Source organism: Macaca nemestrina, chromosome 16 (assembly GCF_043159975.1).
Source record: "Macaca nemestrina isolate mMacNem1 chromosome 16, mMacNem.hap1, whole genome shotgun sequence".
NCBI classification, from domain to species: Eukaryota; Metazoa; Chordata; class Mammalia; order Primates; family Cercopithecidae; genus Macaca; species Macaca nemestrina.
In genome coordinates this window covers 27,505,029-27,519,628 of record NC_092140.1, presented here as the reverse complement: position 1 = coordinate 27,519,628, position 14,600 = coordinate 27,505,029, and the positions used below count along the sequence as shown (strand labels likewise).

The following is a 14,600-nucleotide window of genomic DNA, read 5'->3' as shown; positions in this document are numbered from 1 at the left end:
CTAAATAGTTCTGGGGTTACAGGTGTGAACCACTGTACCCACTAAGAATTTTTTGAGGAAATAATTTTATTATTTTGAATAAATCTTTATGTTGCTTTAATTCTTTCAAGTCACTTGTTTATTCCTTAAGTTCCCAGCTAGCATCAATTTTCAAGCATGTCTTAAAGTCCCACAGGTGAATTCAGTACTGTGATGTGCTGTATTCTCTAGATTTTTTTAAAAAGAAAAAACAATCTAAGCAACTACATCTCTTCTTACAAAACCTAAAGAATTCATGTGCATTATAATTCTTAATCTTAATGATTAAATAAAAAGAAAAAAGACACTAGTATGTATCAAATTCAAGAATATTGAATCAATTTTTTAAAGATAAAGGACAAGATTATTCAGAAAATAAAATTATTAGTATACAATAAAATATTTAATTAAAAAAATATCAATGCCTAACATTCACCTTTAAGGTAGGTACCATTATCATCCCAGCTGATAAAATAAAGAAACTCAGGTACAAAAGATACAATATTTTTCAGAAACATATTAGCAAAATAAAGAAATTAATTTGAATCCATATAATATAGTTCCAGAATAAATAGTGAATCTAGTTGTCTTTTACAAGTATTATAACAGTATATGTATGTGGTAAATATACTTTGCCCAAATTTAAGAAAACAAAGGATGTTACAGATCTATGTAGTTAGATGGTTTTACATGTATGTATATATTTGAAAAATTCTAATAAAATTCACCATGCAAGACTCAAAGCAATCCTATTGAAGTGACATAAAAAAATAAATTTGGAATATTCTTTTCTGAAATAAATGGTAGACACTGCAATTGATTCAGTGACAGCATGAGGGCATCCTAAGATCATGGATATTGTCATTTAATCATGTATACTGGACTTCAAATGTATCATGCAGGCATATTTCTTTGATTAATATAAAATCACTTTTAAAACAGTCTGTCATCCTGCAATATCTGAGGAATGAAAATTGAAATGTTTACAACAAAATATATATTTGTCAAATTTCATAGAATACTTGTTCATAACATTTTTGACTTTTATTTATTTTCATACTTTTCCTTATATTACATTAACATTAATGTCATAGACACTTTTCTGAGGATTCCTGATCAAAGGAAAGAGATACTTGCCTGGCATCTATGCTTCCTCTCCATCCCCTATTTTCCCAGCTAATAAAAGTAGAGCAACACTTTATCTGTACTTGGGAGTCAGATGTTCTGCATTGATAACTTAATCCAGAAGGTATAGAGACTGGAACCTACAGACACAGGTGCATTAAAACCTCCTGAGTTCTGCATTACTGAAAGAGAAATAGTTCTTGTAATCTATTTAAAACCCTAGAAATTTTCCAATATATTACTTTTTATTTTTTAAACTTTGGTTGTATAATCTGTTTTTATTAAAGTGAAAATAAATATTGATTTAATGGAATGAAACTCATGCTTAAAAAGTAATTGATACTCATTATCAAATAAAATAGAACATATTGAAGCAATCACTTTATTGATAAAGAATGATATTTCACATGTACTGAAAAATATGAATTTTAAAAATAAAATTGATATTTAATAAAAGCATTTCAGCATACATTTTAGAGTCAGATAAAATTGCACTTGATAAATCATGAAATATATGTTTTAATGTACTACTTTTTAAAGTAAGGCAGTAAAAGCTTATTATGGCATTTTAGTAAAGAATCAAAATATGAAAATTACATACTTTAGTATATGGAACTAAAGTTATCAATAAATTTAGTTGTTATTAGTATTTTCAACATGTTTTCCATTTTTACAAGGAATTTATCATTATTTACCCTACATTCTTACTTATGAAAGCAATAATAAATTATTTTAACAGCATAGTTTAGCTTTTCACTTCTAAACAATTCTCAGAGCTATATTTCAAACTTTTATATTTGCTTGAAGTAAGAAGCCACTTTATTTTGAAATCTAAGGCAAAATAAAAATGCAAACAGTGTGAAATCTCACATCCTTAAAAATCAATTATCTAACAACTAGAAAATGTTAAAACTATAAAATAATAGGAGCAAACACTCTAGTAAGCAATAATAAAAGTTACAAAGAAATACTGATAGGTCACATCTGCTCAGTGAGTAATCTGCTGTGTGTGTGTGTGTATCTGTGACACAGAGAGAGAGAGAAAGAAAGAGAGTGATATGATTCATTCTGAAGTAGTAGTCATTATAATCATATCTTGTGCCAAATTGATATATATATATTGAGATATATATATATATATATATTGCTCACTTATATATATATAGAAAGAGAGAGAGAGCTCACTTTTTCATTTTCTCACCATCACTAGCTAGGCGTATAGTAAGAACCTAATATAACTAGCTTACATTTTCATCCTTACAACAAGATGCCCAGGCTAAGGCTCTGGTATATGAAAACACATTTAAAAGTGAATATATACAGGGTAATTTCATGCTAACATATACATATTTATACCTCAATACATTTTTGACAAGTCATTTAATAGTGCTCTATGACATGTATATTAACATTGGAATAATACGTTGAGAGCTAATTCTCTATAAGTCTCTCACGTTTCTGCATCTCATTTGAGCCTTTGTTACCGCATGACAGGCAAGCCTTAGTTCCAAACTATCTTTTCAAGAAGAGTTTTATGGCAATGTACCTTGGAAAATTGATATAGTGTCCCTTTGTGGTGCAAAAGGCAGGCAGGCACGCTTACTGTCCAGTAAAAGCAAAATGTCTCCCTCCTGAACTAAGATTTGGCATGTCCACTGCCATTATAAAATTTTCAGGTTTTCTAAGCTCAGAGCCTCTGTCCTGTAAAGCAATCTACTCCATATGCAAGCATGCTTTCAGGCCCAAATGCAGCAGTCTTTATTTTCATCTGGTTTAGCAGATCTTTATTAGCAGTCATATTGCTAATAAAGGCATACCCCCATGATTGGATTACCTCCCACCAGATCCCTCTCATGACCTGTGGGGATTATGGCAACTACAATTCAAGATGACATTTGGGTGGGGACTCAGCTAAACCATACCATTGACCCACATTGAATGTGAAAGGAAGATAATTTCCTCTCTAGGGAAAACACAGGCAAACACTTGTTACTTTTGATCGTTTGTCTGACATATTGGGGGAAGGGCAGATCATATATGTAAAAAAAAACAAAAACAAAAACAAAGCCAAAAACACAGCAGGGCCCTTTTATGGCTCCAAGTCTTCTATGGTCCAACATTCCAAATTTGTATCCATGGAAATGACAATGAAAGTTATTGGAGTGATTTTTTGTTTTTGTTTTTGTTTTTAAGCTGTACTTGCTCCTATGAAGTGAGGTCTGGCCTTTGCAAAGACAGTTTTCAGTGACAGAAAAACCCTTGTGTCAAATCATACATAAAGTAATGAGTCTAGACTTCTATTTTAAAAAGGTGACCCAAGTAGAATGAAAAGCTGGCCAGGTGAAATCTAAATAATTCTTACAGTCAGTCCACCACTGCGAAAAATTCCACTATCTCTCATGTTAAAACCAGATGAAAATTTAAGGAATGCCACTTTGATAACGGGGCAGCTAATGCCCCAAATTAGAGTCCTCATAGAAATTCACTGCTCTGTGAGACAGTCCCAAGTAAACCAATGGGTACAAACACCAAAACCCCAGCCAGAAGATAGTGCATTACGGCTGCTAAGTCAAGGGTTTCCCAGAATTGAAACAGTCACGTCAGTAATGATTACCTTGTTGACTCATAGATAGTTGGAGTAGACAGAAATCAGCAGAAATTAATTTGGATGAACAGTGAGCAGCCCATTTAGCAACAGCATTACATGAAGAAATGATTATCCCTGTGGTGACAATGTTACACTACATGAAGCAAAGCTGTGAAATCAAAGGAGCCCTTGGTTCTCAGAAGGTTCTCTAAAAATCTGGGTCTGATGCACTGTAAGTTTGGAAAAACTGCAATCTGATTGTGTTCATGATGCTGCTGTGGATATTCAACCTTAGGGCCAGTGTGTACACTGATAAATGTATATGATTACTCTCCTCGGTGGGTGAAACCCAAGGTCATTTTTACAGCCCTGGGCATTACCGCTTTCATAAAACTTGTAATGTTTTTACTGACTTTTGGACTGTAGATACATTCTCAGCTATTTGTTCTGCCACTTGGAAAACTACAGACAGTCTGACAGATTAAAGTCACTTCTCTTTGGGATCAGAATTTTATAAACAAATTGTGGCTTCTAATTTAACCATCTGTGTCACTCAGATGCATTCCCAAAATAAGATCCTACTCTCCGATGAATCTGTCTGGAATTCAGTTACAGATTGAGCCTAGAATACTCAGATGGCTACTTTGTTGCTTGGACCCAACATTGTACAAGGCATGGAAACAGATGCACTGTTATAGACTAGGAACAAATCAAGGACCCCATGTTTCCGATGAAGTGTCTACCACCATATTCACAAGTTATAACTCCTAAGACTGTGCATAGTGGCTCATGCCTGTAATAAGGGCACAATGGGAGGCCAAGATAGTAGGATCTCTTGAGGCAAGGAGTTTGAGAATAACCTGGACAACACAGCAAGACCTCATCTGAAAATAAAATTTAAAAATAATTGTAACTCCAGCTAAAAGTTACCTATTGGACTCCACCTAATCTTGGGTTCTTGCTGCTATGTTATCATCATAACATCTCTTAAATTTTCATCTAGTTTTAACATAAAATGTAGGAGAGTTTCCCAGAGTGGCAAGCTGAATGTAAGAATTATTAAAATTCCATTGGGTCAGTTTCTTCTTTTCCTGTGGGCCATTTTTTTTTTCCCAGAAGTTCCAGAGGTCACATCATCTGGCTTGTGTTTCCTGCCTACTCTTGACAGATGAAATTCAGCTGGACTTTGACCTCTTCTTGGGGCTTAACACTGTAAACTTGTTTTTAGGTTACAGAGTTGCTGTTCTAGTCTGACCAGTTAACTCCAGCCACACCATTATTGTTCTTGAAACTAACCTGTCATGTTTTCAGCAATCAGTGTCATTTTCAGTCTGATAATGGTATGCCTTTCATTGCAAAAGTCACTCAACAATGGGCTGATAGTCAAGGTTTTCGAGAAAACTATCATTCTCCTTGTTATCCAAAATCAGCTAAAAAAGATACCTGATTTGAACTTCCTGATCTCTTTCTGGCTCACATATCTAAGGAAGGAAGCTATGTCATTTATTTAATTCAGCTATTTGCATAAAGAAGTAATTTCCTCTAGGCCCACCCTAGGTAATGATCAAATAAAAGTGGTGGTAAGTAATCTAAATCATTTTCAAACTTTGGCATCCCGTCATGGTTAAACTAGGGGGTGAGGCATCATTCTTTTGCATAACAGCAACTCTAAAATGGCCTGATTATTACTTCTCCTTGGTATCCAGCTGGACAAAAAGGAGCATAGGGCATTTATTCTGGTTCTGCTCTTTCATCCTCTAGTTGGATTGACATGGTCTTTGGTCACGAAGATAACCTCTTGTTTAGGTACACTGTTCACCAAGTTCCTTTGTCATGGTCATAATGCATTTAAGTAACTCTCATAAAAATATCCTTTCAGAAGTTTGCAACTTACCCTTCCAGACCAAAAGTCTAGATGCAAGTCGGGGATGATTGGAAAAAAGGTAAACCTCTAGCTATCTGAGTAAGATAAGCCAATTTTGTGATTGTGGACTGAGAACAACCACCTTGTCAGGGAGGGAGGCAATACTTCAGAACCTGAAAGGTATAGGGCAGAGAAGGGCATCCGTGATGTTTTCCTTTCAGTATTACCTTTTCCTCATTAAAGAAAATACTCTGGCTTAATGCTTAATGCTTCCGATATGGTTCATGCACCAAAATTTAATTGGCCACTAAGTTTTTCTTCTTCTGCCATATAGTTTTGATTATGTTTTGATCACCATTTCTCTAAACTTTCCCAAGAAGTCATTCACAAATAAAAAGCGATGGGTTTAGTTCCTGGGTCTCTACCCAATGTACCTGCCAAACCATCTGCATGTGGTTCCATGGCCTATCATTAACACTCTTAGGTCTATATATCGTATATGGAAACTAGGCATTAAATTTCCTCTCTCCTGAAAACATGGAAACTTGTTTCTTCTTTTTAGGGTGGTCATAAAAGACCTGTGTGTTTAAAGAAGCATCTCAGTAGACCTTCTCATGACTGGAGATCTCTCCAAAATGTTGCTACTCTTAGTTATACTATGACCTTCCTGTAGGGATAACTGGTTCATTTTTATGTGTACACTGCAAGCAGTCACTCTTACCATGGGAATCATTCCTGTTAAAAAATGTGGTAAGAAATCTGTCCTTTTCTTTGGCTCAAGTGATAAATCATCTCACCTTGGCCATGGAAACCACCCAGGTCAATCTCAATTATTGTTTCTTGTTGTTATTGTTTCTTGTTGTTATGAGTGATAGAATTTCCCTTTGTATTCCAAAGGAAAGTCTATGCATTGTGAATATATCCTTCTGTGCTTTGATTAATACCTGGGCCAAAGGAAAGATCAATAAAAGAACTTAAAAATGGATTCCTAATGTAGACCCAGATGTTGTATGATTTCTTTCATTAGTTTCAGAGACTCTGGGGGTAAGCTCACCAGATAAAACACAGGACATTTACATATATCCAAATATCATATAAACAATATAGAATGTTTTATTATAGGCATGCTGCATGCAATATTAAGAACATACTTGTATTTTAAAATATCTGAAATTCAAGTTAGCTGGATATTCTGTATTTTTACGTGTTAAATCTAGCAACTCTTTGTGAGAAGTATTGTTGAAGTCATTATTACAGGATGGCCTTATTCTTTTTCTCGAAGTCCTTTGATGTTTGCCTTAATTAAATGCTGCATGAGTAAATCGAATGGGTTTGATCACAAACTCTGTTGGACAGATTAATCAAGGTAGCATACTCATGGATAATTTACCTCAATCAACACATTGTAAGAAGAAGGGATAGATGTTTTTGAAATAAAATTTTCTATTGTCACTTGCATGAAGCATATTTTTATATATCTGTTTCAAAAAGTGCATTTTGTGTATATCTATCTGTATCTAATTAACATGTTTTACCCTTTACACACAATTTCCATAGGAGCCAGGAACAATTTCTTTATATCCAGCTTATAACGAGTGCTTGTAATATTGTATCTTCCTAATAAATATTTTCAAATTAAGTTATAACTATATGAATTTAAAAATCAATGAATAAATTACCATACAAGAATATAATTACTATCACATACATAGAACTTCTGTGTTTTTTCATCAGGACAATGTATTTATAACTTCTGCATATAAATAAGTTTGTCTATTCTCATCTAAATATTTAAAATATGACACTGATATCTTATTAAGCATGATGGACTAGAGACGAAATTCAATATAATCTGGATTAATGTAGTGCCACATCCAAGTGGGGTTAGTTAGAAAACCCAAGAAGTAACTTCTAATGAATTGTTGTAGTGGACTTTTATTGACGTAATATAAGGAGAGTGGATACTACCAAGTATTTATTCCAATGTTCTCTGAGAATTCCTGATTAAAACAGGGTTAGATTTCTGCCAACTATGCTTTCACTATACAATTCCTCTATAGGAGTTGTTAAATTACATTGTATTTCTCTCTGTCTTTGTTGTTTTTTAGCATGTGGCTGTGAAGTTAAAGGTAGAGTGAGTGCCTTATTACTAAATGATTCTTGTTGAAAAACTCTAGCCTTGGATGATTGTACTTCATTCCAGACTAGGTTATTACTGTTCTAGATACCATTAAAATGGTTTGAATTCATAAATTAATAGTAAATCAATTTCCTCTTGCCATCTGTATTGATTTCAAAAATTATTCCCAAAAACTTTAGTCAATATTTCAAGTAAAATAGTTCTGATCTGTTTATATGGTGCCTTTATTGATTCTTAACAATGCAGTGTATGCATCGCTGCAAATCATAGCACTTTCTCACAGTGAATAAAAATTAATTTGTTTGTCATCCCCAATTATAATTAGAACCAACTTTTATTTAATGAGTGTAATTTACCGAGGCAATTGAAGTTCTATTTGACCTTTGTCATTCAGCTCAAGTCTTAAAACTCACACAGACCACTCTCTGCTTTGCCTACTTCATAATGCTTTTGAGTTCTATCCAAACAGGCCCCATGACACTATTTCCCACACTTGCCTTAGTCACTCTAACTTCGTTACTTCATTTATACATATTACTTGGAAATTCCATGTCACTCATGATCCAGCTATCTACAAAAGAGATCCCTCAATTGTAGTTAGTGGTACTTCAAACTCTCTTTAATCTGACAGTAAATTATTAAAACAAGTAGAACTGGTGTTGTTCTGTGTGAACATAAGTAGAAACACAATGTATGAGGCACTTGTTTTATGGTTTTATTCTTTTATTATTATTTTATTTTTGGTGTGCTTAATCGATTGAAAGGGACTGTATATAGTAGGTTTTGGAAAACCAAAGAGAACTTTAGTTCCTATCACTTTATTTAATAATAGTGAGGTTTTCCTCTAGTAACTGTCTTTCATTTTACAGAGATTCCAAGAATAAGCTTTATGTCTAAAAATGTAGGTTGAAAATCTCAAATTTGTAAAAGAGTAGGAAAGGTACAATGTGGTGATCCAGAAGTGCAAATGAAGCTATAAAACTTGCATAAAATATTTAACATTTAGAAAAATAAGTAAATTAGAAAATTAGAGGCTGGACACGGTGGCTCACGCCTGTAATCCTAGCACTTTTGGAGTCCCAGGCTGGTGGATCACGAGGTCAGGAGATCAAGACCAGCCTGGCTAACATGGTGAAACCTCATTTCTACAAAAAATACAAAAAGAAAAAAAAAATTAGCTGGGCATAGTGGCACACGCCTGTAGTCCCAGCTACTCAGGAGGCTGAGGCAGGAGAATTGTTAGAACCCAGGAGGCGGAGGTTGCAGTGAGCCGAGATTATACCACTGCACTCCAGTCTGAGTGACAGAGTGAAACTCTGATTCAAAAAAAAAAGAAAAAAAGAAAGAAAGAAAGAAGAAAGAAAGAAAGAGAGAAAGAAAGAAAGAAAGAAAATTAGAGAAATAAGTATCCTTGTATTTATACCATATTATTTATTTCTTAATATATCCTGTGGCTTCTATAATGTGTGAATATATAATATCTAATAATATAAATTATAAATTATTAGGAGGACTTTTGTGGGGAGCTACAAAAGTAACATTATTTTAGCATGTTTATTTTCAAACATCCAGCTCATAATGAGAAATTCCTTCAACATTGCAGGAAAATGACTGACAGAAGCATTGTTTCATACTCTCTTTGATGCAGTTGGCGTGAGACTTGGAGTTTAAAAAAAGGCCTTTGTAAGTAAAAGGTTGAATCGTATGAAAGGCAGTTTATACAGTCTATAAGTATCCCTAAGAGAGTTTGGTTCTGCTCTTTAAAATCTGCCCTTTTGACAAACTAAAATGATTTTAAAAGAAAATGATTACTAACGTAGTACATTTCACTATGGATGAACAGTGAGCTATACATTGGGATAAAGGTCAACTGTGGCTATTGGTTACATCTGCAGGAGCCAGCAAATGAAAAAGCTGTCACTGCTGAAGGAAAGAAATGTGAAATGAATGTCTCACCTAATCCTTCACAGACCTCTAACAGGGGAGAGCTCAAAACTCTCAGGTTGAATGGAAAGTGCTAATACTCCATTAGTCACCATTATATGGAAATAGTGGAAAAGTTAGGGTAGCATGGTCCTTCAACAATAGGAAGTTCTTTCATAGTCTTTTCTAAAGAGTATCATAGTGAGTTTTAGAAGTAATTCAGAACTAAAGCTTAGTGATGTCATTTTATGTAGGTCTGTCTTTTGATATTTTTGTTTAAAGAGAATCTTATCTTACAAATTGGGTAAATATATCCCAACTCATTCCAACATTTTGAACTAGGTAGAGCTTCTATTTTTTTCAATATTTATTTGATTTACCTCTCTCCAGTTCTTTATGAATATAATTTTTTATTTGTATTCTTAGAGTTGGTTTTGGCTCTCACATTAAATCAGTGATTAAAATATCCAGTGTCTCAGAAAATTTAGAAATTAGACACATTCTTATAGTATTGTTGGAAGTATACATTGATAATTCTTTCTTGGAAATGCTTTTATAAGATATATATGAAGACCCTTAAGAAATTGGCCCATTGATTCTTTGTCTAGTTAGGAACTGAAAAACAGAAACAGACAAAAATTTAGTCATTCATAGCACAGTGTCTGAGAAGACAACTTTGAACAAAGTCAACAACAAAAGAATGATTAAATAAAATTTGGATACCCCTAAGGCAACCATCTCAGAATCACTTTTTATGAAAGGTTTACCCTTACTACCCTGTTTAAAACTTCTCTCCATCCTTTTTCTACATCATCTGTTCTTGATGTCTCTGTTTGCCCTATGTCTTGTTCCTAAGAAACAGACCTGTCCTTCTCCTGCTGTGCACTATTTCCCAAGATGAATAGTTTTCTCCCATGGTAAACCTAGCTGACTTCTGCCTGAGTTCGGTCAATGGGAGACCAACATGGGAAAATGAAGGATATCAGAAGGGAGGAGCCCATGGATTTCTCCCTCTCTCTTTGCCTTTGGTTGCATCTCAAGCAGTAACTGGGTAAATTCCTGACAAAGACCTATCATGATTCCAGCTTCTGCAAGTTACCCTGGCTTCTGGGTTTCTGCAATACTATACCTTCAGTTTGTTCCTCCAAGAGTGGAAGAAGCATTCTACTACTAGGCTCAGAGTTGCTTTACAGGCACTGGTTCAGCTTCTTGACCTACGACATCAATAACCAATCCTCTGCATTAAAATCCTTCTCTTGAGTACACAGAGAAATTTATTTCCTGGTTGGACACTTATTAATAAATTAAATTTTTCTATCTAAAATTATCTTAGTAATATATTTTTTATAATTTGTTGTATGGGGAGCACTATCATTATTCAATGGGAGTAGTACCATTAGACCCTGCAGTTGCTGTAAGTTTCACTTCCAATGTTCAAAGAGCTTTTTGGAAGTTTCTACTCTGTCCTAATGTCAAGATCTTCACTAATGTTACCTAAATCTAGTTATAATAGCAATATAATAACAGTAAGAGAACTTTAAGTACTTTCAAGAAACTACATTAGCCACTATGAGAAAATATTATCTCAATAAGACAGCTTCTTTTCTTTAATAAGAAAATCTTTGTGCATTTTGTTTAAATTATGTCTACTTTATTTCATACAACTCAGATAAATCATAAGTTATGTCTTTATCCAAGGCACATTAATTGAAGGGCAAAAATTGTATTTTCATTTTTTCAACATGCAACTGGGCCATGTATATAACTCATTATGAAAGAAGCTAAGCAGATGGCATGCCAAACAATCCACCTGTACTTATGAAATTTTAACTCTTTCTTTACTTTTTATTTTGAATTTTTACTTAGACCTCTGAATTTTTTTCTGATAACATTCTCATTTATAGTCTTTTATTTTACATTTTATTTTTAAAATAGTTTTATTTTTTACGATGTGCTTGGTTTATCTTTGGTCAGTGTTCCAAAATTAGATCTGCAAATGAACTTTAATTAGTTTTGCATTTATTTAGCATGCTTGTTATGATGACAGAGCTAAATGAAAATTCACATCTTTCTCCAATGGAACCTTCCAGTTTTTTATTTGTCTGCCAGTACACCAAATTATCTGTTTTTATGTTTTAGAATATGTGTACTTACTTTTATCCTCTAATTCAAATTTATATCTAATGAAATACTAGGGATAATCAGCAGAGAGATAATGTTATTGACATTTATAATTTTGTTTAAAGTAGCACACTGACCTAAATATTTGTCTAAAACAATTTCTCTCGAAAATTTTTATAATTATGGAATTATATTTTAAAAAATCAGTTTAGTGACATTGAAATAATTATCTCCAAATAACTTGACATTATTCAAAAATCTTGTTTTCTATGTTGTATTTTTCTAGTCAACTAAATAATGAAGATGCAATTCAGGGGTTTTAATGCTGTAAAGAAGAACCAACAAAACAGCTTTCATGTACGTCTATATTTTGAGCCACAGACCACACTTAGGCAATTAACTAATTATATATTTTAAATTTTTCCTAACTAATGTCATAAATAACAGCCATAATAAAGTTAAATTAATAATGCTATTTAGATATGCACTGAAATGTTTAGGTATGACTAACGGGGAGTAAAGAATTAATGCAATTTACTAATAATTGTTTTAAATCCATTCAAAGATAAACCAAAGTGACCTGTAACACCCACCATTAGCCTTTATTTACAATATTTCACATTTACTTAGAAATCTTTGGTAAAGTTGGTATCTCCCATAGAGTGAAGGCATTCTACTGTCACATGTTAAAAACACGATGTTAACTCTGTATTTTGCTTTATATACACACCATTTCGTTTTGCTTGAAAAGAATTGTAGGTCATTATGATAAGCAGTCAATTTAGGCTTGAAGCATCCAGAAACAATGGTTTCACAAATCAAGCTTAAGCAGTCTTGGCTCAGACTGCTACTCTCTGCAACCCATTCCAATTGATGAACACCACCTGTGGCAACTCCTAATTCTCAGCAGCAGGCAATAATTTCCCTTGGATACCCATTACCAGTAATTATTCCCAAGACAGACTATTAGCTATGGCTTGTGAACATCTCTGCTGTAAACTTGAAAAAAAATTGATTCTAATATTTCCTTTGAGAGTCATTTGTACCTTGGTGACAACATAAATTAATACAATTCTCTTTAAGAAAAAAAAAAGGCATAAGCATAGTTTTGGAAAAGTTATAAAGTTATTTTAAATAATAGTTTCACATATTTTACAGGGTTCTTATGTGACTATGTTAAATATAGAAACAGTTGTAAATCCCGTTGACAAGGTAATGTGAAGCAGTTGATATTCAGACAGCTGATTTTTTTTCCTTCATATGAAGTCATTTTCAAAAATTTAACTTTTAACATAAACATCACTGCTTAAGAAGAAAAGAGAAAAAGGAAGCATTGACTGTAGGAAAAACTCAAAACTGTTTTTCTCTGTTCTCACATCACAACAATCAACACAGAAGACTTCTGTGACCAAATGCATGAGGATTTCTTCCACCGACAAGCAAGCAATGAATTCTGCAGTGGACACCAACTAGATGTTCTCCAATCCGATTCAAAGCTGAGGCTCTGAACCTGGCGATGGCGTCAGACCCCACAGGTTGAGGGAACAGTCCCACAAGGACCCCACTTTAGACGTCAGCCACAAGCCCTAACTTAACCTCTGGAACTTCCGACTGACCTGTTTCAAGTTGGAGTTCTCACGATCCTTTCTTTAGGCTCAGTTAATTTGCTGGAGTGGCTTACAAAAATCAGAAAAACACTTACTTACATTTACTGATTCATTAAAAATGATATTTTAATAAACAAAAATAAACAGCCAGAGGAAGAGATATGTGAGAGGAGTTCTAGATGTTTCCCAAGCACAGAAGCTTTTGCTTCTACGAAGTTGAGGTGTACCACTTTCCCAGAATATGGATGAATTCTTGCTCACCTTCCTATAAGCCTTCACGAGTTCAGCTGTCCAGAAGCTCTCCACGCCCCATTATTTTAGGAATTTTACAGAGATTCCTTACATAGGCATCATCTATCTAATGGTGAGCAACTGTGTAGAAATGTGACTGGACAATAAGAGTATTGTGTAATACTAACAGACTGAGGGTGGAAGTCCAGCAAGGCCTGTTTGTTCAGATTCTTTTTGGCCTCTCTGTGCAGCATTTCTTTCCCCAGGTTAGGACCCCTTCTGAAAATGGGGTTCTTAGGACCCACACTCATGCAAAATAGGTCAAAGGATTTATTTATGCAGCCTTAAGACAGAAGGGCAAGGGAGGGTCTTGCCTTTGGGACAAGAAGGAGCCTGTGAAAGAAGGGCAGGAGAAGGTCTGAGACAGATTCTGCTTTCTAAGGCCTGCTTCTTAAAATGCCCCAACATTATTAAACCTGTGGTGTGTGTGCATGTGTATGTGTATATATTTCTATATACACATATAAAATATCACAAGCATGATAACATTTTACCTGCAAACTACACTTGGAAACTTACTTTTACAAATTCCACAGGAATTTAAAGTGGTTGATTTCAATATTCTTTCATAAAAGTAAAAATTCATTTGTAAAAATGGAACCTATACTTGCATGCAAGTTTACTATTTCTAAACTTTGTGATATTAAAAATGTTGGCCGGGCGCGGTGGCTCAAGCCTGTAATCCCAGCACTTTGGGAGGCCGAGGCGGGTGGATCACGAGGTCAGGAGATCGAGACCATCCTGGCTAACATGGTGAAACCCCGTCTCTACTAAAAATACAAAAAACTAGCCGGGCGAGGTGGCGGGCGCCTGTAGTCCCAGCTACTCGGAGGCTGAGGCGGGAGAATGGCGGGAACCCGGGAGGCGGAGCTTGCAGTGAGCCGAGATCGCGCCACTGCACTCCAGCCTGGGAGACACAGCGAG

At 34.5% G+C, this 14,600-nt stretch overlaps 1 long non-coding RNA gene across 1 annotated transcript in view; it reads left to right on the top strand.

The window, feature by feature from the left end:
* The window catches only part of LOC105481669 (uncharacterized), a 37,673-nt gene extending 25,456 nt beyond the window's left edge, over positions 1-12,217 (top strand). The window contains exons 3-4 of the long non-coding RNA XR_011615113.1: positions 9,338-9,417; positions 12,065-12,217. This is a non-coding gene — a long non-coding RNA (uncharacterized lncRNA). The remainder of the gene's footprint in view (positions 1-9,337; positions 9,418-12,064) is intronic.
* The last annotated feature ends 2,383 nt before the right edge of the window (positions 12,218-14,600 follow it).